The following is a 26943-nucleotide window of genomic DNA, read 5'->3' on the forward strand; positions in this document are numbered from 1 at the left end:
TTAATGCTGTATATTTTATGCTATGCTATCCAAACAAACAAACAAAAAACAAAATCTCCCCCAAAATCTGCTCAATATCTACTCCTGTGACTTCATAATTCACGAATAGTTTGTGACTTATTTGGTTTGTGCTCCCAAAGAAACCAAAGTAGTATAGCCCTAAAATAGAATATTGGAAGTAGTTTCCCTGTTTGTAGGAAAAATAAATTAAATGGAAAACAGTTTGTCAATTTAAAGATTTTTTTCCTATGCATTTTTTTTTTTTTTTAAAGAGCTGGCTTTTGCCAGTAAACATAAAGAATAAAGGAAGAGGAAACAAATATTTATGGGAAAAAAATTAGTAGAGCCATGTTTAGTTTAATAACTTAAAACATTAGTGATGTGCTTTTGGTTGAAATTTTATGTATCATAAAATTATTGTTTCTTGCTGAGACACTTTTCTGGATATGGAAAAGATTTGGCCACGTGATATCATTCCATGTATTAATATTTAATACCACCAGATTACAGTTGAGAGTCATTGTTCTAGAAGAGTATTTCTCAAACCATTTTTGATAATGGTGTGGATTGGCAGAGCAAAAGACCCCACAGCCCACTTATTCTATCCATTCCCACTCTACAGAGGGAAGATAATATAGTAATAAGAGGGAATGTGTCACTGTATAAGCAAATTTTTGCGGTTTGCCTTAGCAGAGTGGTAGAGATGACTCGTCTTTGAATCACAATGTATACATGACTTAAAGTCTGGTGATTGAAAAATTATGGTCCTCAAATACCGTTGATGGAAGCATATATCACTCTACACTCTGGGGTTAACCAAAAGATCCACAACAAAGTCCAACGTAAATGAAGAAGCTAAGCCAAAAGTAATTCGTAAGTACACGGCATTTGGAAACCGTGACCAAGTTAAGACCACATCGATAACCAAGTATGCTTCCTGAAAACTGCAGGCACTCCACAAGTTGTGCTCAATTAGAGTTACACAACCTTGCCTGCATTACATGGCAATGTAGGACCCTGAATTAGAGTCATCTAATTATGAGTTTAGTAGAGTAAACTCTACTAAAGCAAGAGCTTAATTTTGTAAATACACCATTTCAATAACTTTAACTCATTCATTTAGTAGGTGGCCAACATGTAATCTTTGAATGTATGTAATAACAGTATATGAATTATGCATCTTTTAGCTGTAAGAACCAAAGAAAGAATGTGCATTATCAATGAGGCCCAATGTGGATTATAATCCAGATTTTCAGAACTACCACTAGAGAATCATTCATTATCAAGGCCCCAATGAGCTATCTAGTGACAACTCTGCAATTTCATGGCTTTTTAAGGTCTTTTTGTTGCTGTTTTTTTAATTTTATTTTCTGTTTTTCAGAGAATACAGGAAAACCCACTGAGATTTGCCTGGGAACTAAACCTAAGTAATTCCACATAGTTCCACACTCTTCACCTTGTCTAGGCCAGGGACTGCTAAAAGGTTTCATCTCACGAGTGAAGTCTGATTGATTTGTAATGGATGTCTGAGGGGTTGTGTTGAAGCCAGAAAGGGGTATCTTGTTTGATTAAGGATGTTGGCTGTGGTCATGGGACAGCGGAAGGGCAGCTGCATGCCTTGTCTTGCCCTTTCTGCTCCAGACTTTCTTTTCCTAAACTCTGAGGCAGGACATGGGTCCTCTGTCACTTTGTTGAGGTCTGCTTCTGGCATATTATTGATTAATTAAACTTTGACTTTCTCCTCACCGTGTCCAGATTCAGCTAAGGTTGCCAGATAAAAGACAGGATGCTCAGATAAATCTGAATGTCAGGTAAACAACAAATACATTTTGGGATAAATATGTCCCAAATACTGCAAAGGACAAACTTACGCAAAAGACATTGTTTATCTGAAATTCAAATTTAATTGGTTACCCTGTATTTTTATTTGCTAAGTCTGGCACCTTAAATTCCGCAGTTAGGGTACTTGACAGTGTCTGAGTATCTGAATTTATATGTTACTTACCTTCAACTTCTTCAGGGTATGCAAACTCACTTAGCACCAGAATAGTTTTGTGTAGCCCAGAGTGACCCAAGGTAAATATGCAAACTAATCCTGAATTACAAAAGTTTGATAAATCCTAGGAATGTGGCAAAAGAGAGTGGGGGAGAGATTTAAAGGATTAGGGGTCAGTGGAATGTACGAGTCAGGAATGTTCAATATTGTAGGCTGGGATTAAGCTATTTGGAGGAAGCTGAGGTGGGTGAAACCAGTTGGCTTAGAGGTGACTGTCAGGGTGGGATTTAAAAGGAGAAAAGCAGTGCAGCATTGTGTTTGATTCTTTCAAAGCTGCAACTACTTCCACATTAGGAGTTTCTGGGAAAGGGGGAGGGAGTAGGAACAAGGCATTTCTTAAGACTCAGGCTGGCGCTTGGACTGGAATGGAGATTATAATTCTATGTGTGATTCTGAAATATGGCGGCGATAATCTTTGGAGTCCTGCCAAAGCATTCCAAAACATATTCTTAACACTTTAGAAAAGAGGGGTGGGGAGAAAACATTTAAGCACAGAATGCTCGGAGAGATTCTTTGTACTCTCTTCTCTCTCCTTTTTTTTCTTTCTATCTCATCTTCACTCTATCAGCTTTCTGGGAGTAAAATCTAATTGTTGGTGTTTGTGTCAAATGAATTATGTGTATGCATGTATGAATATAGTTTAATTTAAAACCATGATCGCTTTTGATTGTAATTCAGAAGCATCCTAAGCTTTTAATGCAAAACAACAGAAAAACTGGGAACCAGAGTTTAGCCAAAGATTAAATTTGTGGCCAGCCATGGGAAGATTTACAGTTAAGCACTACTATTAAGACTAATTTCCCCAGTGGTTCCACTAGATTTTCTGCATGCTGAAGAGTTACACTGGAGTATGTCAGATCTTAGTCATCTTGGTAAATTGCATGAAATAAACAAGGTATGTGATGACTGTAGGTTGGAACAGTGATTTGAGTTCTGTATTATGTATCTGAATTTGAAATTAATGTTTGACTTTAAGGCTTCTTAGAAAATCCAACACATCTTTCTTTTGTCTTACGCGTTTTGTTTTATTAAGCCTTGAAATAACCTGCAGAGTGTCCAAGGAGTGCAAAGGAAATGGGGTTAAGGATATTCATATGATCACTTTCACATCAAGTCTAGATATTCAGCAGTTTAGGAGGAAATGCAGCTACCAGCTCCCAAATGAAGCTGCTGGTAAACTGGCTATCTTACCTTGCCTTCTAAGAACTCTCTTCCCTCTTCTCTTTTTCCCTCTTCACTTTCTCTCTCTCTCTGTAAAGTTTTCTCACTATGTAATGGTCATTTTTGCATTACTTACTGCAGGGTCCCCAGGAAGGTGAAGGCAGAGGAAACAGATTATGTGCCAGGGAGCTGGATTTCCTCTAAAGCCTTTTCCATCGAATGAAGCTTCCTCCTTTCACAGGTTTATAAACAGCCCTTCCTGTGATTTTGCAGCACTGGAATATGGTGAGTCCTCCTGTCAGCTCAGTGCAGCCAGGTGCTCAGCGTCTGCTGCAGTGAGCTAGTGCCTCTGCAAGCTGCGTGCTTGCTATCATACTGACATTCTCTCATCCTCCGGGGAACCAGGAGGCTCACTGTAACGTACAACGCTCCCCACTTGGTCATGCAGGTAGCAAGAATATCACATTAATATGAAATGCTGATGCTCTGCTTCTGCTTTGCTATTTTTTTCCCTGATAAGCCTATCACAGTGATATCAAAAGCAGCAGGAAGCCCAGCCTTGGTGGTACATTACTGCTTTGTGGCCAAGAGGTCCTGGAGGATAGAGCAGAGAGTTTTTCTTTTCCCGGAGGAGTGAGGGCAAGTCCCCTTTTCTTCACATGATTTCGTTTTTCCATATAACTGTTGAATTTCTGGCATGGTAGGAAAAGCATAGTGATAGAAGTCTTTCTGGATGGAGAAACTTGCTAAGCCCATGCAGATACATGTATAATGGAAAGCGTTAGCAGTCAGTCCTTACTCTAAAGGTAAAAACAAATATTGGGGAAATCATCCCGTATGCATGATTACTAAATTCTGGATTGTCCAACTACTGCATGTGGCATGAAATTTAGATCAGTGGAGAGCAGAGCAAATGTTTTACCTGAATAATTATGAATTTCATTTGTAAATTACATTAATGAGTTTTCACAAATGGCAGATTTGGTGATATCAAAATTAACCCTGTCTCATATTTCTTCGTGATTGTATCCCAATCTAAGTGTATGCCAGATACACCTCATTTCATATGCTTTATACAATAGAAAACTGTGTACGTTGAATTTTAATAAAGCAAACTACATTTTAACTCTGTGATGGTGAAACAGATGTGTGAAGATTGATATTAATTTAATGATTACTATGTGCCAGGCACAGTGCTTAGTTCTTTATATGAATTTTCTAATTCGAATCCTTACAACAACTCCATGATTTAGGTACTATAATAATTCCCATTTTATACATGTAGAAATTGGCCCAGAAAGGTCAAATAACTTATCAGTATCTAGTGATGAAGTTCAGATTTCAACTCAGACAGTCTGATATTCCTGGGCCACACAATGACTAATATGATCTTTCCAAGATGTAATCTCACTACATCTAGCGCTTTATTGTAGTTGAAATCTCTTTGCCGTCCACAATTCTGTTAAAGCATCATCAATCTCTTCTTTTTTTTTTAAATCTAGGATTTAAAAAAAATACACTGTTCTGCTCATGGGGTGTTAATAATTATTTGTTGTTATTTTTCTTCTTATTATTGAACTTGTTGACTATAGCCAGGACACAAAATAATAAAATGCATATCAAGTATAAAACTGACATTAGATTTTTGAAACTCATTGTTGACCATATCAGCCACACTGATAAGAATATGCAGTCCTCTCCTCACAGCTGCTTGACTTAGGTTTCTCTTATATTTTGAAACTTATAAACATCTTTCTTAGTATCCACAAGAATCTATTTATAATGTTCACACACTTCAATGATTCACTGTGGTCACCACTTGTAAGTAAATATCTCACTTCCTGGATAGATAATGAGATATCATGAATGAAGCTGGTACTATGAATGAAAGGGTTACCAAGGAGAGGAGGCAAACCAAATCCAGGATTCAAGTATACCTTCTTTCCTTTCATTGGTCCCTGAGATGAGTAAGGAAACTGCCCAGGGGATTTGAGGGAACAACCTTTCGGCTTTATCACTAAAAGGGAATACTTGATCAATAGAATTAAGGTGTTCAACTATGGTGATGGTTAAGGAAGTGCATGTAAAACTAACAACGATGTACCATGTCATGACTCTTAAACTGTCAAAGATGAATACAATAGTAATTTCTATGGGTTCAGGAAATGGACACCTTTTGCTCAGCTAGTAGAACTGTAAGTTGGTCTTCTCTTTCAGAAGAGTAATTTGTAATTTGGGACACAAAGCCTCAAAATACTTGTTTTCCCTTTGATTTAGTAATTTCATATTCAGGAATTTATCCTAAGAAAATTATCAGAGATGAGGCAAAGAGTTATGTACAAGGATGCTTATTGAATATTTATTTATAACACTGGAAAATTAGAACCAACTCAATGTGTGGCAATAGACAGATGGTTAAATATTATCATAATTATGCTATGAGATAATATGCATCAATTCAAATTTTTGAGCAACATTTAATGACACAGAAGAAGCTATGACATTATATTAAGTGAAAAGTACCATATTTAGGATAATCCAAATTTTATAAGTAAGGAATAACTATTTTGGGTATAAAAAAATTCCAGAAAGAACCAACTCTGCCAACACCTTGATCTTGGACTTCTAGCTTTTAGAACTAGGGGAGAATAAATTCTGTGGTTTAAGGAAAAAAAAAATTCCAGGAGGAAAATGAACCAAACTGTGAACAATGATGTAGTAGAGTTGAGGAATTTTAATTTTTTCTTTGTAATTTCTATACTTTCAAAAATTTCCAGATCAGCTATGTATTACTTATAATTATGAAGGAACAACAGAAGTATTCTCATACAAGTGATATTTGTCTTTGGTGATGACATTAGTGCCTTCACATGGAGAGGAAGAAAGCACTCCATATGTACACAGTGCCATTCAATGATAGACGTATCTGAGGATCACTTCCACAAAGTGCCCCACCAGTCTCTGTCCTGCTCTCAAAGTCCCAGTTCTGGGTTTCTGTGGCATGCATGTACTGTGAGTACAGCATTAAAAGCTCAATCACTTCCTTTGTAGGGTGACAATGGGAATTGATCTTTTGTTATTCCTTGAGGATTACTTGCTAAAATGCTTCGTTCATAACTATGCATGATTTGGAAACTTCCTTCTCTTCAGAAACAGCAAACATGTTAAACTGTAAGCAAAGTAAAGAATTTTGCAGACCATAGTCTTTCTCAACTGCTGTGGCATGAACTTAGACTTACACTCACGGGGATATTTTTGAAAAAGGAATTTGAGCATCATGGAGTGGAGAGAGAAAACGACCACTTCCATAGAAACAATAACATAAAGTTCCTGATTTCTGTGTCTACTGAATTAGAAAAAGAATTATTAGTTACTGTTAATGGAAACTCATGCAGTTATGAATGCAATGTAAGGTTGCAATGTTTAGTATTTCTCCAAGGAAATTGTTTTCTTTATCCCTTTTTAATTTTTTAAATTGAAATATAGTTGATGTACTATATTATATTCAGGTGTACAAAATAGTGATTCAATATTTTTATAGATCATATGCCATTTAAAGTTATTACAGGGACTTCCCTGGTGGTCCAGTGAATCCATGCTTCCACTGCAGAGTGCACAGGTTTGATCCCTGGTCGGGGAACTAAGATCCCGCATGCCACGTGGTGTAGCCAAAAAAAATAAATTAATTAAGTTATTACAAAATAATGTCTATATTTCCTTGTGCTGTACAATATATGCTTGTTGCTTATTTCTTTTATACATAGTATTATGTACCTCTTAATCCCTTACCCTATCTCACCTCTCTCCCCTTCCCTCTCCCCACTGGTAGCCAGTAGTTTGTTTTCTGTATCTGTGAGTCAGTTTCTATTTTGTTATATTCCTTCATTTGTTTTAATCAGGTTGTTGGTTTGTTTGATATTGAATTGTATGAGCTGTTCATATGTTTTGGATACTAACCCCTTATTGGTCATATCATTTGCAAATATTTTCTCCCATTCAGTATGTTGTCTTTTCATTTTGTAGATGGTTTCCTTTGCTGTGCAAAAGCTTTTAAGTTCAATTAGATCTCATTTGTTTATTTTTGTTTCTTTGGCCTTAGGAGACTGATCCAAAAAAATATTGCTACAATTTATGTCAAAGAGTGTTCTGCCTATGTTCTCTTCTAGGAGTTTTATGGTTTCAGTTCTTACATTTAGGTCTTTAATCCATTTGGAGTTGATTTTTATATATGCTGTGAGGAAATATTCTAATCTTATTCTTTTACATGTAGCTGTCCAGTTTCCCTAGCAATACTTATTGAAAAGACAGTCTTTTTTTCATTGTATATTTTTGCTTCTTTTGTCCTGGGTTAACTGACCATGGGTTTATTTCTGGGCTCTCTATTCTGTTCCATTGATCTATGTGTCTACTTTTGTGCCAGTACCATGCTGTTTTGATTACTGTAGCTTTGTAGTCTGCAGTCAGGGAATGTGATATCCCTAGCTTTATTCTTTTTTCTTGATTGCTTTGACAATTGGGGTCTTTCGTGGTTCGATAAAAATTTTAAGATTATTTATTCTAGTTTTGTGAAAAATGTCACAGGCATTTTGATGGGGATTGCATTAAATCTGTAGATTGCTTTGGGTAATATGGATAATTTAACAATATTAATTCTTCCAATCCAAGAACATGAGATATTTTTCCATTTCTTTGTACATCTTCAATTTCTTTCATCAGTGTTTTATAGTTTTCAGAGGATATAGATCTTTTATCTCCCTGGTTAAATTTATTCCTAGGTATTTTATTCTTTTTGATGTGATTTTAAATGGGATTGTTTTTGCTTTCTGGTAGTTCATTTTTAGCGTATAGAAAAGCAACAGATTTCTGTATATTAATTTTGTATTGTGCAATTGTGTAAAATTCATTTATTAGTTCTAAAGCTTTTTGGTGGAGAATCATTGGTTTTCTATATATAGTATCATGTCATCTGCAAATAGTCACAATTTTACTTCTTCCCTTCCAATTTGGATGCATTTTATTTCTTTTCCTTCTCTGTTTTCTGTGATTAGGACTTCTAATACTATATTAAATAGTGGTAAGACTGGGCATCCTTGTTTTGTTCTTGAATTTAGAGGAAAGGCTTTCAGCTTTCCACCATTTAGTATGATATTAGCTGTGGGATTGTCATAAATGGCCTTTATTATGTTGAGATATCTTCCCTCCATACCAACTTTGATGAGGGTTTTTATTGTGAAAGGGTGTTGAATTTTGTCAAATGCTTTTCCTGCATCTATTGAGAAGATCATGTAATTTTTATCCTTCCTTTTGTTAATGTGGTATATCACATTGATTGATTTGTGAATATTGAACCATCCTTGCATCCATGGAATACATCCTACTTGATCATAGTGTATGATCCTTTTCATATATTGTTGGATTAGGTTTGCTAATATTCTGTTGATTTTTCTGCCTATATTCATCAAATATATTGGCCTGTAATTCTTTTCCTTTGTAGTGTCTTTGTCTTGTTTTGGTTTCAGGGTAATGTTGGACTCAAAGAATGAATTTGGGAGTGTTCTGTCCTCTTTAATTTTTTGGAATAGTTTTAGAAGGATGGGTATTGCCTCTTCTTTATATGTTTAGTAGAATTCCCCTGTGATACTGTCTGGTCCTGAACTTTTGTTTGCTGGGAGTTTTTTCAATTACAAATTGAATTTCAGTACTGTGATCAGTCTATTCAGATTGTCTGTTTCTCCCTGATTTGGTCTTGCCACACTTTATGTTTCTAGAAATTTGTCCATTTCTTCTAGGTTGACCAATTTTTTTGGCATATAATGGTTCATCGTATTTTCTGACAATTTTTTTTGTGTCTCTGTGGTATTGTTTTTATTTCTACGCTTTCATTTTTAAATTTGTTTATTTGGTCTTCCCTCTTTTCTTCTTGGTGAGCCTGGCTAAATGTTTATCTTTTCAAAAAACCAGCTCTTGGTTTTATTGACCTTTTCTATTGTTTTTTTTTTTTTTTGGTCTCTATTTTATTTATTTCCTCTCTGATATTTATTATTTCCTCCCTTCTGCTGACTTTGGGCTTTGTTTGTTCTTCTTTTTCTAATTCCTTTAGATGGTAGGTTAGGTTGTTTGAGTTCTTTCTTATTTATTGAGGAAGGCCTTTATCACTGTAAACTTCCTTCTGTTTTGCTGCATTCCATAGATTTTGGTAAGCTGTGTTTCCATTTTCATTTGTCTTGACATATTTTCTGATTTCCTCATTGACCTTTTTTTTTTTTTTTTTTGTAGCATGTTTAGTCCCCATGTGTTTGTCCTTTTCCCATTTTTCTTTCTGTGATTGAGTTCTAGTTTCATACCATTGTGGTCAGAAAAAATGCTTGATATAATTTTTATTCTCTTAAATTTGTTGAGACTTGTTTTGTTGCCTAGCGTGTGGTCTATCCTTGAGAACATTCCATGCACATTTAAAAAGAATGTGTATTCTGCCGTTTTTGGATGGAATGTCCTATAGATATCTACTAAGTCCAACTGGTTTATTTTGTCATTTAAGACCACCGTTGCCTTATTGATTTTCTGTCTAGAGGATCTGTCCATTGATGTAAGTGGGGTGTTAAAGTCCCCTACTATTATCATATTATTATCAATTTCTCCCTTTATGTCTGTTAATATTTGCTTTATATATTTATGTGTATCTCCCTTTAATTTTGATTTACTCCTTCCAGGATTTCTCCCAGCACAAGTTTTGCAAAGTATCTTACAGAAAATAAATGAGACAAATAAAATGCTATAAAATCACCATATGTTTTCTAGGAATAGAGGAATGAATGTTTTTTCCTTTCATTTTTCCCTCTGTTCCTCCATCCTTCCCTTCCTCTATTGCTCTCATTTACACTCTTGTTCTCACTCTTTCACCCTCTTGCTCTCTCTTTCTTTGCTTCCTGATTTAGGTTGTTACATAAAGTCTGATCCTACTTGGCCCTTTCGAGGTAAGAATATATAAAATTGTAGTTTTAAAAACAGTATTTTAACATGCATAAGCCATAACTGCTGTAATAGGAACATGTTCTCCTGTGTAAGATGGCATCATCTTTTAGGATTTAACTTGTGATATGTAACTTTGCTTGGACAAGGATATTCATAAAAAGAGTGCCTTTCTTAATTTTCAGATTTGGAGATGCCTTGTGGCTGTTTTTAAATGGTTTACTCACTGTGGATGCAAAACTAGGGAAAGTCTTATTTCTTGTTTCTTTCAATAATTTTAGCAAACATCTGCTAAGAGCTCCCAGGGGTATATTTTGCACAGAACTGAAAAATGACTGCTGGTAATGCTAAGCGCCTGCTACTTTCAGAATATGTAACCCAGCTAATATGCATTACAATTTAATAAATCCATGAATGGATATTACATGGAGATTGTAGACCAGCTGTTCCCTGCTAAAACAAGCCAGAGGAACAGGGTTTGTAGCTAGAGGGATTCAGGTTCAATATAAGGAAATTGAAGAAGTTGCTGGTGAGATTTTTGAGTGCACTATGAAGATCCTTACTCAGAAGGTTGAATGTTGTCACTGCTGGCCTGTGATTTCCAAGTCTTGCAAGTTAAAAAAAGAACAAAAATATCTATTTGGATTTTAAACTTAGATGAAAATTGTTGTATTTACTGAAACAAGTTCTCAAGCAGTACTGAAAATAAGGAGGAGAATCTCCTTTCAAAATTTCTAGAGTTAAAATAGAACCTATTCACCCTCTTTGTCTCTGTCTTAACATAGCAAAAACTGAATCCCTGCAGATTGTAGAAGTGATTTCAGGCCTTGTACCAAGCCTCTACCATCACAATTTTCTCACTGGACTTTTCAATAAATTCCCTGTCCATTACACTGACAACCAGAGTCAGACCTGGAGTAAGACTGAAGCAACAAGGTTCCTTCAATTTATACAGTAATCTTCTGATGTCGAATGCTTTCTTGTTTAGTGTCTCATTTAATCTTCTCAACAATCCTACAAAACAGGCATAGTTGTCTCCATTTCCTGATAAGAAAAGTGAGAATCATGGGAGGACCTGTGCAAAATTACCTGCTTTGTCAGTGGCAAAGCCAGGGGTAAAACCAGTTTTAAATCCTAGCTAAGGGCTCGTTATCGTATCTCAGTAATTTTGATGTACTCATCATTTTTTTTTTCCCCAGGGTGCTCCACCTTCTAACAATGTGGCTGATTTGTTTGGAATGAGCCTCCATATACACCTTCTAAGAAACTGAAACAAGTTCTCAAGCAGTACTGAAAATAAGGAGGAAAATTTCCTTTCAAAATTTCTAGAGTTAAAATAGAACCTGTTCACCCTCTTTGTCTCTGTCTTAACATAGCAAAAACTGAATCCCTGCAGATTGTAGAAGTGATTTCAGGCCTTGTACCAAGCCTCTACCATCACAATTTTCTCACTGGACTTTTCAATAAATTCCCTGTCCGTTACACTGACAACCAGAGTCAGACCTGGAGTAAGACTGAAGCAACAAGTTTCCTTCAATTTCAAAGAAAGGACTCAGACTGGAGCTTTCCAGAAAGCACCCTTGATGCAGAACATTCCTACTTATCCAGTCACTATAAGCATTGACAGTCTGGCTTTTCCACTTATCAGTTGTGTGGCAAGTTATTTAATATCTGTATGTCTCAGTTTCCTCATCAGTATAAATGTAAATAATAATAGTACCTACCTCAAAGGGCTGTTGTGAAGGAAAACTAATTTAACACCTGCAAGGTGTCTGGAGCAAACTGCTTGGAACAAAATATGTGGAGTGAAAATGCTGGCTAATATCACAAATTTGCCATCAACTCTAGGTGCCAAACTTGGCTTCCAAACATGTGACAAGATAGCTAAATAATTTTATAAAAATAATCTATAAATATACCTCTTTTAAAGGTACTGGAAGAATGCAGGGATGAATAAAAAGTGATATTCAAGAGGTTTGTTATTCAGTGGAGGAGATATAGTATATATGTACGTTTCTATAGTCCAAGGCACAATAAATAATGTAAGACCAGAGCACAAAGGAAGCAGGCATTCTTAATAGCTGGAAGAATCTGATGAGATTTGTAGGCGTGGTGAAACTTTGAATATCTTATTTGCCTGGAGTCTTCACGGTACCTGGCTCAGTGGCTGCTGCATAGAAGGTGCTCAGTGGATATATAAGGAATGACTGAGTGTGGCAGGTAGAGGTCAGAGGTTTGGGGAAAGCTTCTTTGGAGGAGAAAGAGTATAAACCAAACACGGAGGCATGGAAAGGATCCAGTTAGGAAGTCCATGACTGGTGGATTCATACGTTGGGGGTCCGTGATGAAGCAATCATCAACATAGATTTAGTTTTAGATATTGGACAGTCTTGAATGACATTCTACTGATTTAAATTATACGTGATACCAATGGAGACAAGCAGAACATCAGATAGTTCCAAGAAGGATCTGGTGTGATTGGATATGAACTATAGGAACGTGCCTTTTATGATTTTGAGGAATGTTAGGACGGTGATCTTATTAACAATATTAACAAGACCACAGCCACTCCTCTCATAAGGTTGCCCATGTTGTGGGTTAAAAGTTATTAGTTGAAATTTTTGTCCTCAACACCCAAGGACTCTAGTAAGATGGGCTTAGAAAGTGGCATGTAGACCAGAAGGAGTGTCTTTGCTATCCCTAAGCCTAGATTGTAACCTGGGGACTGTGCTCCTGCTGTCCTCGAGAAAGGACAGAAACTTTTGAGATTAGTGGACTGAAATATATATGAAAGAGAATTGATGAGTAAGGCAACTAGATGACTCAATCTCCCCCATGGGGGAGAAGTCCTGGGCTACTTTGCCACTCCTGGTCCATAAAAGGAGAAAGCAAAAGAATGAGCCATGCCAATGTGTGTGATCATTAATCCACAGTGACCCTGCTCATTAGTAAATGCAGCCCAGGCACATGCCTGAAATCTGACTCATTAAATGAGTGTTCTTCCTCCTGGAGAGAAGAAAAGAAGGTTTGGGGGAAAGTAGGTGTTTGTCTTTTCAGAATCCTACCTGGAATATGAATTAAAGAGAACTGTTAGAGACAGAGAGAATTTGAGCAAGGTCAGTGTCGTGAGGAAAGAGAGTTTGATTTCAAAGACTTCGAAGAATCTGATCTGACGTTGGGATGAGCGATACAGAGGCATTGAAGATGATTATCATTTTGCCATCTCTTGTGACTGGGAGGATGGCATTGCTGCCATTAACTGAAATAAGCAATGAAGAGGCCAGGATGATTTCTCTTCTTTTGCAGTTTTACTGTAGCTGAAAACAAGACATATCATCTTGTACCCAGAGATTACCTTAAGGCTGAGAAGAGCTATAAGTTAATTAACAAGTGATATTACAGTGTTAGGAGAAAGGAAAGGATGAAATTACTTTTTTTCCCCTTTTTCTAGAGAATAAGGAATAGCAAAGTAGAATTCTTCAGGAGGCAGGTAGACTCAGTGTCCTGAAACAAATGGCTGCTTGTTTGACATCCTTTTTGTGTCTCAGAGGATCTCAAGAAACATCTAAGAGGTGCTGAAAGCTTTTAAAAGGATTATGTAAAAAAATTTGTGAAAGAAGGGAGTCATAGAAATTACTCTCTAGGCAATATTTTCATAGTTGAACAGAGAGCCTTTGCTTTTGGAATTGCTTTTATGCATATGAAAGAAAAGAAGAGATTCCTCTTTAAAGCCAGCAATGGTATTTTAAAAAGAAGGGCAGGAACAACATAATGATTCTAGGCTCATGAAGAAAGATACACATATGTAACTTAGTATTTGCCCTAATATCCCTGAAGGGAACTGGTGAGGGGTCTAGGATAGACAACTAAGATAAGAAGTGCTGAAATGTAGTTAATATTCCAGGTTAATATTTGGGGAAGACAAGAAAAAGCTTATGACAGAAAAGAGACTCAAACTCAGTGACTGCTAACGAGTCATGCAATTTAAGAGAACACTCTAATTAATGAGGATCAACTCTCAACAAAGATTGGAAGGCCCAAGAGCTGGAGACTTATACAATTGTCAGAGGCAAGAATAGACAATGTCCAAGATCCAAGATGGTAGTTTGAGCCACGGGGACAGTGGTAATAGTAGGGCTGGAACTCTGGTCAGTGGCTGGGGGAAAAGTGTAGGAACCCACTGTAGTAGTAGGAAGAAGGACCGTGGTAAGTTAGAGTATTTTCATTTGGGTCCTCGTTAGGACAAGAGTCAGTTCTCAGGATGGGTTATCTTGAGTCCTTATGGAAGAATGAGTAAGCTCTTCATGTACATATATGGAATGATCTCTCAGAATAAAACAAAAGAAATACAGAGCACTCGGTATAGTATGCTAGCAATTGTGTAAAATAAAAGGTGCATGGCTATATATATCTAATCTATCTTAGAACTTCTGGAAGGATCCACAAGAATCTGTAATTTCTTGGTAAGTGGTAATGAAGAACTGAGGAAAAGAAAAAAGGAATGGAAAGAAGACTTTAACTTATACCTATAAATTGTTATATGACCTTGGAAAAATTAAAGATATATGTTTTAAAAAGAGGGCTGCTGGGGGCTTCCCTGGTGGCACAGTGGTTGAGAGTCCGCCTGCCGATGCAGGGGACAGGGGTTTGTGCCCCGGTCCGGGAAGATCCCACATGCCGTGGAGCAGCTAGGCCCGTGAGCCATGGCCGCTGAGCCTGCGCGTCTGGAGCCTGTGCTCCGCAACGGGAAAGGCCGCAACAGTGAGAGGCCCGCGTAAAAAAAAAAAAAAGAGTGCTGCTTGGGGATTTCATGTGAGACTAAACAGGATTACACGTGTTGGGAAGGGTAGAGAATGAAGTGGCAGTCATCTCACATGATGGAAGGAAATTTTTTGTTTTAATAAGTTGTTTCAAATATTTATCATCCATAATTTAATGTGTTTAATGTGTAAGTTAAAAACTTTAACTCATAGAAATCCAATGTGTGAAGTGAGTCCAGATTAGAGATGAATTTCCTTGGAGAATAGAAATCAATCAAAACACCTGCTTTGGGGGCTTCACAGATCTCTGACTCTTTCTTGCTATCTTCAGCAGTATAATTAAAAATCAGGGGCAAACCTAAGGGATGAACAAACTTCTTGTATGTGAAATTGTGAAGTAAACTCCATGTGGCAATAGCTGAGTGATAGAGCTCTTCCTACTTGCAGGTATTTTTGTTTGTTTGTTTGTCTTTTTTAGTTGGTGTCAGCAATGTTTTGGTTTTAAAAACACCAATGAGTCAACTCACTAACTGGACCAAACCCAACAAAACAAACCAGAAAAGAGAGACAAAGATGATGATGTTGAAGAGAAACACTTGTATTGCACAGTTCTGCTCAGGACTAGTTTTTCCTGAAACATTTTTCCATTAAGTCACACAGCAGCTTATGATATCAATTCATCGTTCATTAAAAACCTTTCTCCTGCCTGGAGCTCTATTTGCAGTCAGTGGGAACACAAATGGAAAGAGATTTTAGAGTGATGGTGTGTGGGTTCTCACTGTGAGTGAAATCCCATTCAGGATGACTGAAGGATTGATTTGTGTAAGTTATGGATGCAGTATTGACTCTAAATAGGTGTTGGGTTCAACCTTGGGAAGAACTGGAAAACCTGTGGGAGAATAGATTTATATTCAGGTGTTACTATGTCAAGGCAATGCTTTTAAGTTATGGCCAACCAAAATGTTTTAACAGTGTGCAAAGAAATAATTTAGTTAAGTAATTATAAAGAAAATGTTGGGCTTCCCTGGTGGTGCAGTGGTTGAGTCTGCCTGCCGATGCAGGGGATGCGGGTTCATGCCCCGGTCTGGGAAGATCCCACATGCTGCGGAGCGGCTGGGCCCGTGAGCCATGGCCGCTGAGCCTGCACGTCTGGAGCCTGTGCTCCGCTCCGCAATGGGAGAGGCCACAACAGTGAGAAGCCCACGTACCGCAAAAAAAAAAAAAAAAAAAGAAAGAAGAAAATGTTAAAGATTTTTAGATTTAATCCTGTTTCTGGGATTTCCTCATTTTATTTTCATCTTCTACAACCCCAGTGCCTCAGTTCTTATTGTCTCAGAAATGGGGAGATCAATGCTGCCTCACAAGGTTACTAGAAGAAATAACTTAAGAAATAGGTTTGGGGGATCGAGAGGTACCATCTTCCATTTACAAAATAAATGAGTCACAGGTATGAAATGTACAGTGTGGGGAATATAGTCAATAATAATGTAGTATCTTTGTGTGGTGACAAAGTGTAACTAGACTTCCTAGTGATCATTTTGAAATGTATAGAAATATCAAATCACTTTGTGATTGAACTAACATAGTGTTGTCGGTCAATTATACTTCAAAAACAAACAAACAAAAAAAATAGAAAAAGAGATCAAATTTGTGATTACCAGAGGCAGGGGTGGGGAGAGGGGGAATTGGATGAAGGTGGTCAAAAGGAACAAACTTTCAGTGATAAGATAAATGAGTACTATAAATTCAATGTATGGCCTGAATAATATAATTAACATGGTTGTGTATGTATGGAAGTTGTTCAAAGAATAATCATGAGTTCTCCTCATAAGTAAAATATATATTTTTTCTTTTTCTTTTATTATGTATTTATATGAGTTGCTGGATGTTCACTAAACTTATTGCAGTAACCATTTCACAATGTATGTAAGTCAAATAATTATGCTGTACACCTTAAACTTATACAGACCTGTCTGTCAATTATACCTCAATAAGATTGGAAGAAAAAAAATGTTATTGCAGTCATTCTGCAAGGATGAAATATTAAAATTTTGGAAAAATTATTTATATCAATGCAAAAAAGATTGTCGATTGGATTTATTGATAACTCAGATATTTCGCCTGTTCTTTTGGGTTATGTTCCTTTGACATATCAATAGTTTACTTAGCTGCTCTTTTGGAGATGTTCTGATTGAAAATTTAACCAACATTTCTTTCATTATTCATATAAGTTCTTTCAGTTTTTAAACGTCTCTCTTTGATCTAAAACTTTTTTGGAGGCTTTTATTTCTTCTAGAATGTAAGCTAGAATCATGGAGAAGAATTTTCTGCAGTACTCTAGTCTTGTTTATAATAGTAAGTTCTTTAAAAATTTCATAACTGATGTTTCCAAGGGTTCACAATTAAATATTAATACATTGGGGTTGAACTACAAAACACCAATTTCTGGAGGAAAGAGTCAAATAGTCAACAAACCAACAAATGGTGAGAGCTAGTAAATACTCTGAGATTCTAGCTATTTATCATTGGTGTTTGGTAATTGTGATTTATTGGGGAAAGTTACAATTCTCTGAGTTCATCAGGCTTTCACTTCTGTATTGTGGCCGAGGCTTACTGCATTTGTTTGTAACATAAATCATGTCCGGATACCAAAGACTACAGACCTGCTAACCTTTAAGCTTTTGATTTTTTTTTTTGTTTGTTTTCTTTGTATTCTTTGTGTTTCCTTATTAGGAAATCTTGATGCTATGCTCTAATGCATATTATTTTCTTAAAAGAAATGTTATCCAGAAATATTATTTGATATAAGGGTTACTAGAAGACAGGTGAGCTTCAAATTTATGGCATTTGACATCTCTTTTTTTTTTAAAAAAAAACCTCTTCTTGGTGTCATTTTGGATCAGAATCACCTACTCAAAGACTGTTGTTTCTTGAAATCCTGACAATAAGAAGTTCATTAGCTCGTATTGTGGATAGTTAAAAAATTAGCATACTAAATATTGCTTTAAGTTACAGGTTACTGTCTCCCTTCTTTTATGAAATCCCCTCAGGATGCTTTGCTCTTAAATCTTTACTTGCTAGGTTCCTTCCTGTCATTCAAAGTTCACATCAAATGTCATTTCCTCAAGTAGGAAATGATGTCTAAAGCTCTAATGCTTTCTAAAGTGGTCCCCTGCCATTACTCTCTATCACATTGCCTTATTTTATGTCAATATCTGAAATCATCTTACCTGTTTCCTTTTTTATTGTCTGTATCCTCTTAGTAGGAGGAAACCTTTGTGAGGGCCGAGATCTTGCCCTTCTTGTTTTCAGCTGTATCCTCAGAGCTATATCCTCAGTTTGGGACTCAGGATGTAATAGACACGCAATAAACACTTAAAAAAATTCAATAAACAAATTAAATTGGAGTTACCAAGAGTTTTTTTCCCCTGCAGTTTACTATGTGTATAATCTTGAGCACATTCTTTGATCCCATTCATCTTATTTCTTTCTTTGTAGAATATTGAGTTGAGGAACATGACTTAAAAGGTTGCTTTAAGGTTGAAAAGCGTGACAGCTTTAACTTTGACAATTCCATTTAATTAGTGTAGTTTAATGTCAAGAAAGCGCTTTGCATTGGGTTACTCTACTAGCAGACATCTGTAATATTTCAGCCAAATTATTGTTTTCCTTGGATTTTGAGAGGAAAGTTTCTTACCTTATATTTTTTCCTTTCTTGGATACTTCCTTTCTGCTATAACATTGACTTGACATCATGGTATGGAAGACAAAAGGCCACTGTTTAAAAGGACACCTATCATCTCTGGCTGTGCTCTGTCAGGACTTGATCAAATTTGGCTTAGTGTTACTGAAGTTAAGCTCAAGAGATGTTACTGAATCTCCAGTTCACTCTGAGTGATCAGGGGTCTTTGAAAGGGCTCAATATCTACTCTTCATTTTTTCCACAGTTCAAATTCAAAGCCCAGATTTCAAGTGACTAAGACAAACAGATGACAACTGGCTTTTTTCGCCTCCTATATTTGACCACACTATGTATTCTTATGATATATTTTAATAACCCTATTTAAAATAGGGTAAGAAATCTGATCCTTCTTATTCTCTTCTCATGTTAATTTTCTCCTTGGTACTTACCAATTTATCACCATCTAATATCACACACACACACACACACACATACACACACACACACACACCTTATTTATTTATCTTCATTTTGTTTTTCTTCAGTAGATTGGAAGCTCCACATGAGAATATTTTTCTATTTTTGCCTGTTTCCTCCCTGTGTGTCTATGATGTGTCACGTACTAGAAATATTATAAATATTTGTTGAATGAATATTTACATATCTAATTTCTAGACACTTTTTTTTCCATTAAATCTATTATCAGAAAAGCAGGACCTATGATTTCTCATTTAAAAAATCAGTCATTATTTTGGAACTTAATTTTGTCATTGATTAGTGTTCACTGTATGTGTTAAACTCTACAATTTTTCCTTTGGAATGGGAATTGAGAAAAAGTCCATAAGAAGATATTCAAATTAGCTTGCATGCAAAAAGTCAACCTTACAAGATTCTGATGAATAGAAAAGAGAGCATTTAAGAAACAAAAGGCTTCCATGGGTATATAGTTTAATGATCTCACACAGAATGCTTCCTATTTTTTAAGTCTTCATTAAAGAAGAAGAGAAATTTTGTTTATTCTTTTGATCACCGTACTTCTTAGTTTCTACACTATGAAGTAAGTGGAAAAGGTTTGTTTTTTACATGAGTTAAAATTTCCATAAATTTCATTTTTTTTTTAGGATAATTTGAGCTTTTTGAGTGCTAAGCACCCCATTCCTTTCTCATACTTAACTAGATTAATCTCAGGAGGGAAAACATGTTGAACAGCATTTTCTTCTTTCCAGTAAATCAAATTAAGGGTTGTTCAACATGTCAAGCAGGATGGGGGAGCTCTGTGAAGTGTTTTTTTCCCAGAAGAGCAGGCATCCACTATTCATAAGACTCTAGCAAGCAGAACAACAAAGAGAACTAAATAGCAAATTGCCAGGACTTAATAAAAATCTGAATGATCTTTCCTTCTTAAAGGAAAAGGGTCACTGATCCAAAGCATGCTATTGACACGAACAAGAAAGAAAAATGAATACATGGACTTGGAAGACTGAATTTTAGGTTAGTTAAACTGAACCCACCTGTTGTCCCCAATTATTTTATTTTTCAAAAAGTGAACCCAAAGTGTTAGAAATCCCAGATTATAGAAAGATCTTTTTTTGGAGTTAAATGAACCAAAAGCATAATTTCCCCTTCTGAAACACATCCCAACCATTCAATTTCTCACTATTCATTCATACATTCCAGGGGCCTATTGTCTACGAGACAGACCAACCTGGAAATAATTACAGTGGTATGACAAATGTCCTAATAAAAATGTGGACAATGTACAGAGAAGGATTTGGTTAACGCTGCCTACAGAATTTAGACAAAGCTCTTGTCAGAGAGTGACATTTGAACCACGTTTTAAAGAATAAGGAGGATTTTTCCAGCAGGACAACGTGGAAGGAACATATTGACCAAAAGGAGATGGCTTTTTCAAAGCAATCAGTATGAAAAAGAGCAAATTAAAAAGTGTGTAAGTCCTTACTTGTTTCACAAAAGGCTTGTAGTTCATTTTCCTGAAGGCTAATATTACTTTTTTTTTTTTTTTAACAATTATATACCTGCTTTTCATGTCTAGCCCAATAAAGTCTCCAATAACCAAATTTGGATGACTAAAACCAGAGTGTCAGGGAGACATACTTTTAATGGCAATCATTTGTTTAAATCACTATGGTGAAGAAATGTGCTCACTTGTCAGTTAAATAGCCTAGATGCTCTGCAAGCATTTCCAGGATAGCTATTCATAATGATTGGTCCTCTTGTGGGTAAAATGCTGCCGTTGCCCCATTGCTGGTGATGGAATGTCTTGATTAATATCTCTCACTTTTCTTCGGTCTCCCTCCTGGGTGTTTTGGCCATGACTTCATGGGAATTCAACCGTTGCTTGGTAGAAATATTTGTGGAGTTGTTAGGACAGCTCATACACTCCTTGAAACAGATGTTTGTTTGCTCCCATTACTCCTTCGGCCCTCTTGCCTCCTTTCTTAGCTGCCTCGCCTGTTTCCCATCACCTTCTTCCTGTCCCCTCAAGGGGAGGTAAGACTTGTCCAAGCTATGATCTCTCTACTCATTTTTCTTAATCCTTATCATTTACTCAATACTGTAGATGTTATAAAATTAAATAACTATCCCAAATCTGATTATTCTTGCTTATACTTTAAGTAAACGTACAATTATTTGAGTTTTAAGGTTGTAATAGAAGTATTTTTGGAAATATTAATAATGCTTTCTATTTTATGATAAAATATTTCCTATTATGTTATGATAATATTAAATTTGATTTAATTAATCTTTATGAACTGGTATAGCATCATGAAAAATTATTATAATATTTAATAAAGTAGAATATTAGTCTTTACATATAGCTCTTAAGTGTATACGTACACATGGGTGATGAAAAGAATAAAAATCTTATTGCACAGAATCTTTTATTTTTCTGTTTATGATACTTGTCACATCTAAATATAAATTATGATAATTATTACTTAGATCAATAAGCATTAAGCTCCATAAATGAAACATTCATCTTTTCACTTTTCTTACACATGCCTAAAATATATGAAACAAAGTACAGCCAACATATTAATCGCCCATTTAGCCAAGAAAGGAAAAATAAAACTTTCTCAAAATATAAACAAAGATTTTAAAAAAGTTTTTAAAGCTAATAGATATCGATAATATTTAAGATGGGGGGTTTAAGTGATCACCTTTTTTTTTTTTGCGATACGCGGGCCTCTCACTGTTGGGGCCTCTCCCGTTGCGGAGCACAGGCTCCCGACGCACAGGCTCAGCGGCCATGGCTTACGGGCCCAGCCACTCCGCGGCATGTGGGATCTTCCCTGACCGGGGCACGAACCCGTGTCCCGTGCATCGGCAGGTGGACTTTCAACCACTGCACCACCAGGGAAGCCCTAAGTGATCACCTTTTGTATCTATATTTAAACATGATTTAATGAGAGTTATTGGTTTGGAATGCATAGTTACATTAAGGGGCATTGTTTAGTTGGAAAGAAATTGAATTATCCTGTAAACACGACTTTTGTGGGTGCAATTTGATCTCAAGTGTTGTCATTTCCACAGAATCATTAATTTTTGATATCACATGGTGATAGTTAACACTTACTTTGTATAGGCATCATTCTAAGTGTTTTATATTTATCTACTTATTTGATAATCAGAACTGCCCTATGGAAAGAAAGTACTGTGGATCATCCCTGTTTAGCAGATAAGGAAACTGAGGCACTCAGTGGTTAAGGTCCAGGCCACATAGCTAGTGAGGAACTTCTGGCTTCAGCTCTCTGCAGTTTGTGCTAGTAACCACTGAACTCTATTTTTTTAAATAATTAGGCGTCCTGTTGGACTACTCCTTCTACTAAATTAGCTGTGTATTAAATGTTTGAGGAACATTTAATGAGTGACTGAAAATTACATATATAAAATCATGATCAATCAAAAGTGAAGAAGGTAGGCATGGGGAGTAACACATAAACACTTGATAGATATGTCACTTTCTGTAAATGTGATTTCTCTGGTCTTGGCTTCTTCAACTATAACATAGGAATAATTATATACTTTTTGCCAGGTGATTTTTAAGATTCCATAGGCTAACTTAAGGTTAAATATTTGTAATATGCAAAGAAACTTTGGTGATTCAAAAATGATCACAAAACACAAGGCATTTGCATCCTGCTTCTGCTGCACTTAAAATGTGCTTGTCTTTCTTGTTTCTGTTCTTGTTGATAGCGGAAATCAGTGAAAACCCTAATGTTCAAGTTAAGATGAAATGATTTTAAAAACTTGGAGATCCTCAGGAGTTGTTGAGTAATGACTGAATTTATATTTTCTAAAATCAATTAGACTATAATAAATATTTTGGCTTTTAGGCTCAAATAATTGATTTGACCCATTTCTATTTATGAAACATTTTATTGTTATGTACTTGATAACTACAGAAATTTTGAAAGGTCTACCACTAACAGTTTGACCAGAAGGTGAATTGTTGTGGTGACAATTCAAAGAATCTCATTTAAACACTTATTTAATGACCAGCATCTGTCTGACCCTTTTTACTGAATATTGTGACATAAAGATAAGTAGAATGAGTTAACTCCCTCAAGAGTTAAGCATGATTGCAGAAAACCATTTATGCTTTTTATAACATGCAATGGGGTAAGTGTGATGATAGGTTAGTGCTTTCAGAGGAAAGAGGAGGGTCTTCAAAACAGTCTTCCCAGAGATTTAGAGAAGAATAAGGCTTAGCATGGGAAGGGTGGTGTGGAAAACTGTCCTGTTGAAGGACTCAGCATATACAACAAAATGGACACAAAAACTCTCATGTTGGTTCAAGGGACTGTAGTGTTTAGTATGCTTGGAATGAGGGATTCGTCTGAAGGAGTAAGAAGAGACAAAAGTAGAGGTAGAGGCAGGTCTGGATCATTTAGAGCCTTGGGCACTTACCTAGACTGTTAGAACTTGATCATGAAAACTGTGGGAAGCCACTGAAGGACTTATAACTGTTACATTACCAGATTTTCAATTTGGAAATATCACTCTGATGGTACAGTAAAGGAAAGCCAGCCATCCTGGAGGTAGGAGTGGAGAGAAGCCTTTTGTGCTAATCCAGGTGAATTGTGATGAGGGCTGGAGAGGAGGATGGATAGAAGAGAGGTGAAAGATGAAATCCTTTTGATTTGGTGACTGATTGATTAAAGGTGGGGAAGATTGAAAAGGTAGAGTCTTAAATGGTTCCTTTGATTCTAGTCTGGCAACTGGGTATGGACAGTGGGATCATTAAGATAGAGGACACAAAACGTGAGAAGTGGGCATATTCAGGAAGATTGGGTTGTTTGTGTCTAGAATTCAAGGTTGTAGCTTGGTATTTAGATATATGTTTGAGAGCATATTTGATTAACCTTCAACTAGACAAGGAAAAGAGGTCCCCTGAAACACTAGATGTGTCTCTCTTAACCTCCTTGTGTCTCAAGTGGACATTCCCCTTGAGTCACACTTCTGATCTTTCTAGGGCATTTAATATCAGCTGTATTTTCCCTTGAGGATAGAATCAAATTCCCAAGGCAACAATTTGCTGATTCTAAAAGACTGATCTAATCTTTGTGGAGATATGCTTCACTGGCCAACTATAGACAGGGTTTCAGGTAAGAGGACCTTAGTTGTTCGTCTTAATTGGTATCGTAAATGGAATCAGAAGCAGTTTAGATATAACATAATTAATGTGGGGTGGGCATAAGGCAGAAGCAGAGTCCTGTGTTGCCTGTTCTTAGAGACAAGCAGAGGAGACACCAGAATTGGGATAGACCAATGTGGTGGTCATGGAGTTGCATTTCTCATCTGTCCCATCAAGAAAATTGCTGTGAGGAACAGAGCTGCCTACATAACAATCTCCAGTTACCACAACTTTGGGCTCCATAGGGGCATTCACACCGTGGCCAATGACTAAGCATGGCAGTAGTACTAGATATAGCAGTCCTGCCATAAATGGGAGTCCATTCATGGACATTCTTTGCTCACGAGCTTCCTATTAACCTGACCAAGACATTTTCAAAACTTCACTATAGTCTGAGACTTTTTAATCCAATTCTCTTCCCACTCTTCTTGCACAAATGTCTGACCTGCACTGTGGTTGGAAAGCTCTTCCTGTCTATTCCTGCTTCCTTTATCTTAATTCTTCATAGGCCTTTCTTGCAAAAAAGCTCTTACACATCTAATCCCATCTTGGCATCTATTTCTCAGAGGACCCAAACCCGGTTATGGGTTAAAATGACAAGAGTTTCTATGTGACATATAAGCATATATTACTTATCATGTCTCAGATGATACTCCTATCCTCACCTTTGGGCTAAAGATGATCTATTACTGGTCATCCCTGGATAAGAGGCCTTCTGTTTAGCCTGGCCAAAACAGCACATTTACATACATTCTTGAAAGTCACAGAAAGATAAAGATATACATAAAAATAGTTTTGAGATTATTTTAAGCAAACGGTCACACAAATTCTTGAAGTTGGCAATTGTCTAAGTTTCTGAAGGATAGATAATTGAACGATGGGAGTGAAAGTTGACAGCTGATCCCTGTGGAACACGAACATAAATGCAAGGGGAGAAAGAGGCATTCACAAGGGCAACCAAGAGAGAATAAGTAAAACGATAGCAGTAAATGGGAGAGGTGACATGCAGGCCACTGGATAAGAAAGGGTTCAGAAGTAAGGAGCAGTCAGCAGTGCCAACTACCAAAGAGAAAGCAAAGAAGAGAAGGACAGAGTCTTGTCACCGATCTGATACTATGGGTGTTATTAGTGACCTTAGCAGGAGCAGTTTTACTGGAGTGGGGAGGACAAAAGTGAATAGCAGTATGTTAATGAATAAGAGCTACGGTAGTGGATAGTATGAATATAGATTTTTATTTTTAAAAAATTTATTATTTCGTAAAGGAAAGAAGAGAGAGAAGAAACAGAAAGAAATGCGAACTTAGGGCCAATTTTTCTTTAAACATAGGAGAAATTTTCTGTTGGATGAGTGGCTTTGGGCCCATCATTTATCCCATGCTTCACTTTCTTCATCTGTAAAATAAGGGGAGTAATTATGCTTTCTCGGTGTTCTTTTGAGGGATAAAGGAGCTGATGTACATAAAATACTGGAAGAGTGACTGTATTGCACATCCTAAAGCTAATGAAATGTTTGCTTGTACGTAAAATTGCTTGTATGTAAAAGTAAATGAAAAATATCTATGGAGAGGGAAGTTTGAAGTTTTAGGTTTTCCTTCAGAGACAAAAGGAAATGAGGAATAAAGTTTCAAATTAATAAATAGAATTTTTCTTTTTATCCTGATAGTTCCCATGTTCTCATGGAGGAATGGAGGTCTCTGTATGAACAGTAGATCTTCTTAATCTTTCCTGGCTAGCTAGTGTCAAAGCTTCCATGAATAAGCTAGCAGGTAATGGGTTGGAAGTTTTGAGGAAAGAAGTGAAGTTTAGAGCATCTGCTGAGAAGCAAAGGAAAGATGAATGGGCTAAGGATAGACAGGAGGGCTGCTGGGATTATTAATGTACATGCTTAGAAATTATTAATTAATATGGGCTTTTATCATCAAGCTCCCTGAGTGATATTCTTTAGCAGGGTTCAGTCATCTGGGATAAAGAACAGGCAAGTTAGGCAACTGGATTTATCCAGATCTATACTATTCCAGGGCAAATGAGGTGGAGAAAGCAAGAAAGCAAGAAAACAAGAGTTTGAGGAAAGGACCAGGAAATATTTATGTGATAGGCCTAAGAAAATGGGTTAGAAAGGTATGGAAGTAAGACCTGGAAAGTACAGGCAATTAGGAAGCATTGATGGGTACAACAGCCAGACAGTCTCTATGAGGGTAAGAAATAGAGAGGTTTGGAAAGATGAGTTTGTGAAATGATGTTTGTAGTGGGAGAGTGGAATATTGGAATTTAATGAACAATATGTGGAACTTTACAAAATATCAGCCATGTTTTATAGGAGCTGATGGTGTGAAGATAAGAAAATTACTGACATGGAGGAGATCAAGAAGCAGTTGTCTAACATAGTAAAACTATCAAAATGAACATGGATGTCAGCTAGGATGATGGCAAGACTATGGGTCTATCCTCATGGAAGACCATGACCTACTGATAAAAAATCATTAGTGAATGTGGAGAAGGAAATAGAATGCAAGTAGATGACAGTGATGAGGAGAGAGACAAGGGTCCCAAAGAGATATAGTTACTCTAGGGAGTAGGTTTAATAATACTGTACAGTAGCAATGGGCAAGAAGCAATTACTGAATCATTTCCACACACTTCCTAGTTTCTACCCCCA

General features: G+C 36.5%; 1 long non-coding RNA gene across 1 annotated transcript; it reads left to right on the plus strand.

Moving 5' to 3' along the window:
• The first annotated feature begins 2029 nt into the window (after window positions 1-2029).
• LOC114897166 lies at window positions 2030-13083 on the plus strand. Its single transcript, XR_003794020.1, has 3 exons — window positions 2030-3229; window positions 3359-3502; window positions 11386-13083. It is a non-coding gene; the product is annotated as an uncharacterized LOC114897166 (long non-coding RNA).
• Window positions 13084-26943: the final 13860 nt, after the last annotated feature.

The sequence above is a fragment of the Monodon monoceros genome, unplaced genomic scaffold (genome assembly GCF_005190385.1).
Source record: "Monodon monoceros isolate NGI ecotype Baffin Bay Population unplaced genomic scaffold, NGI_Narwhal_1 Super_Scaffold_16, whole genome shotgun sequence".
Taxonomy (NCBI): Eukaryota; Metazoa; Chordata; class Mammalia; order Artiodactyla; family Monodontidae; genus Monodon; species Monodon monoceros.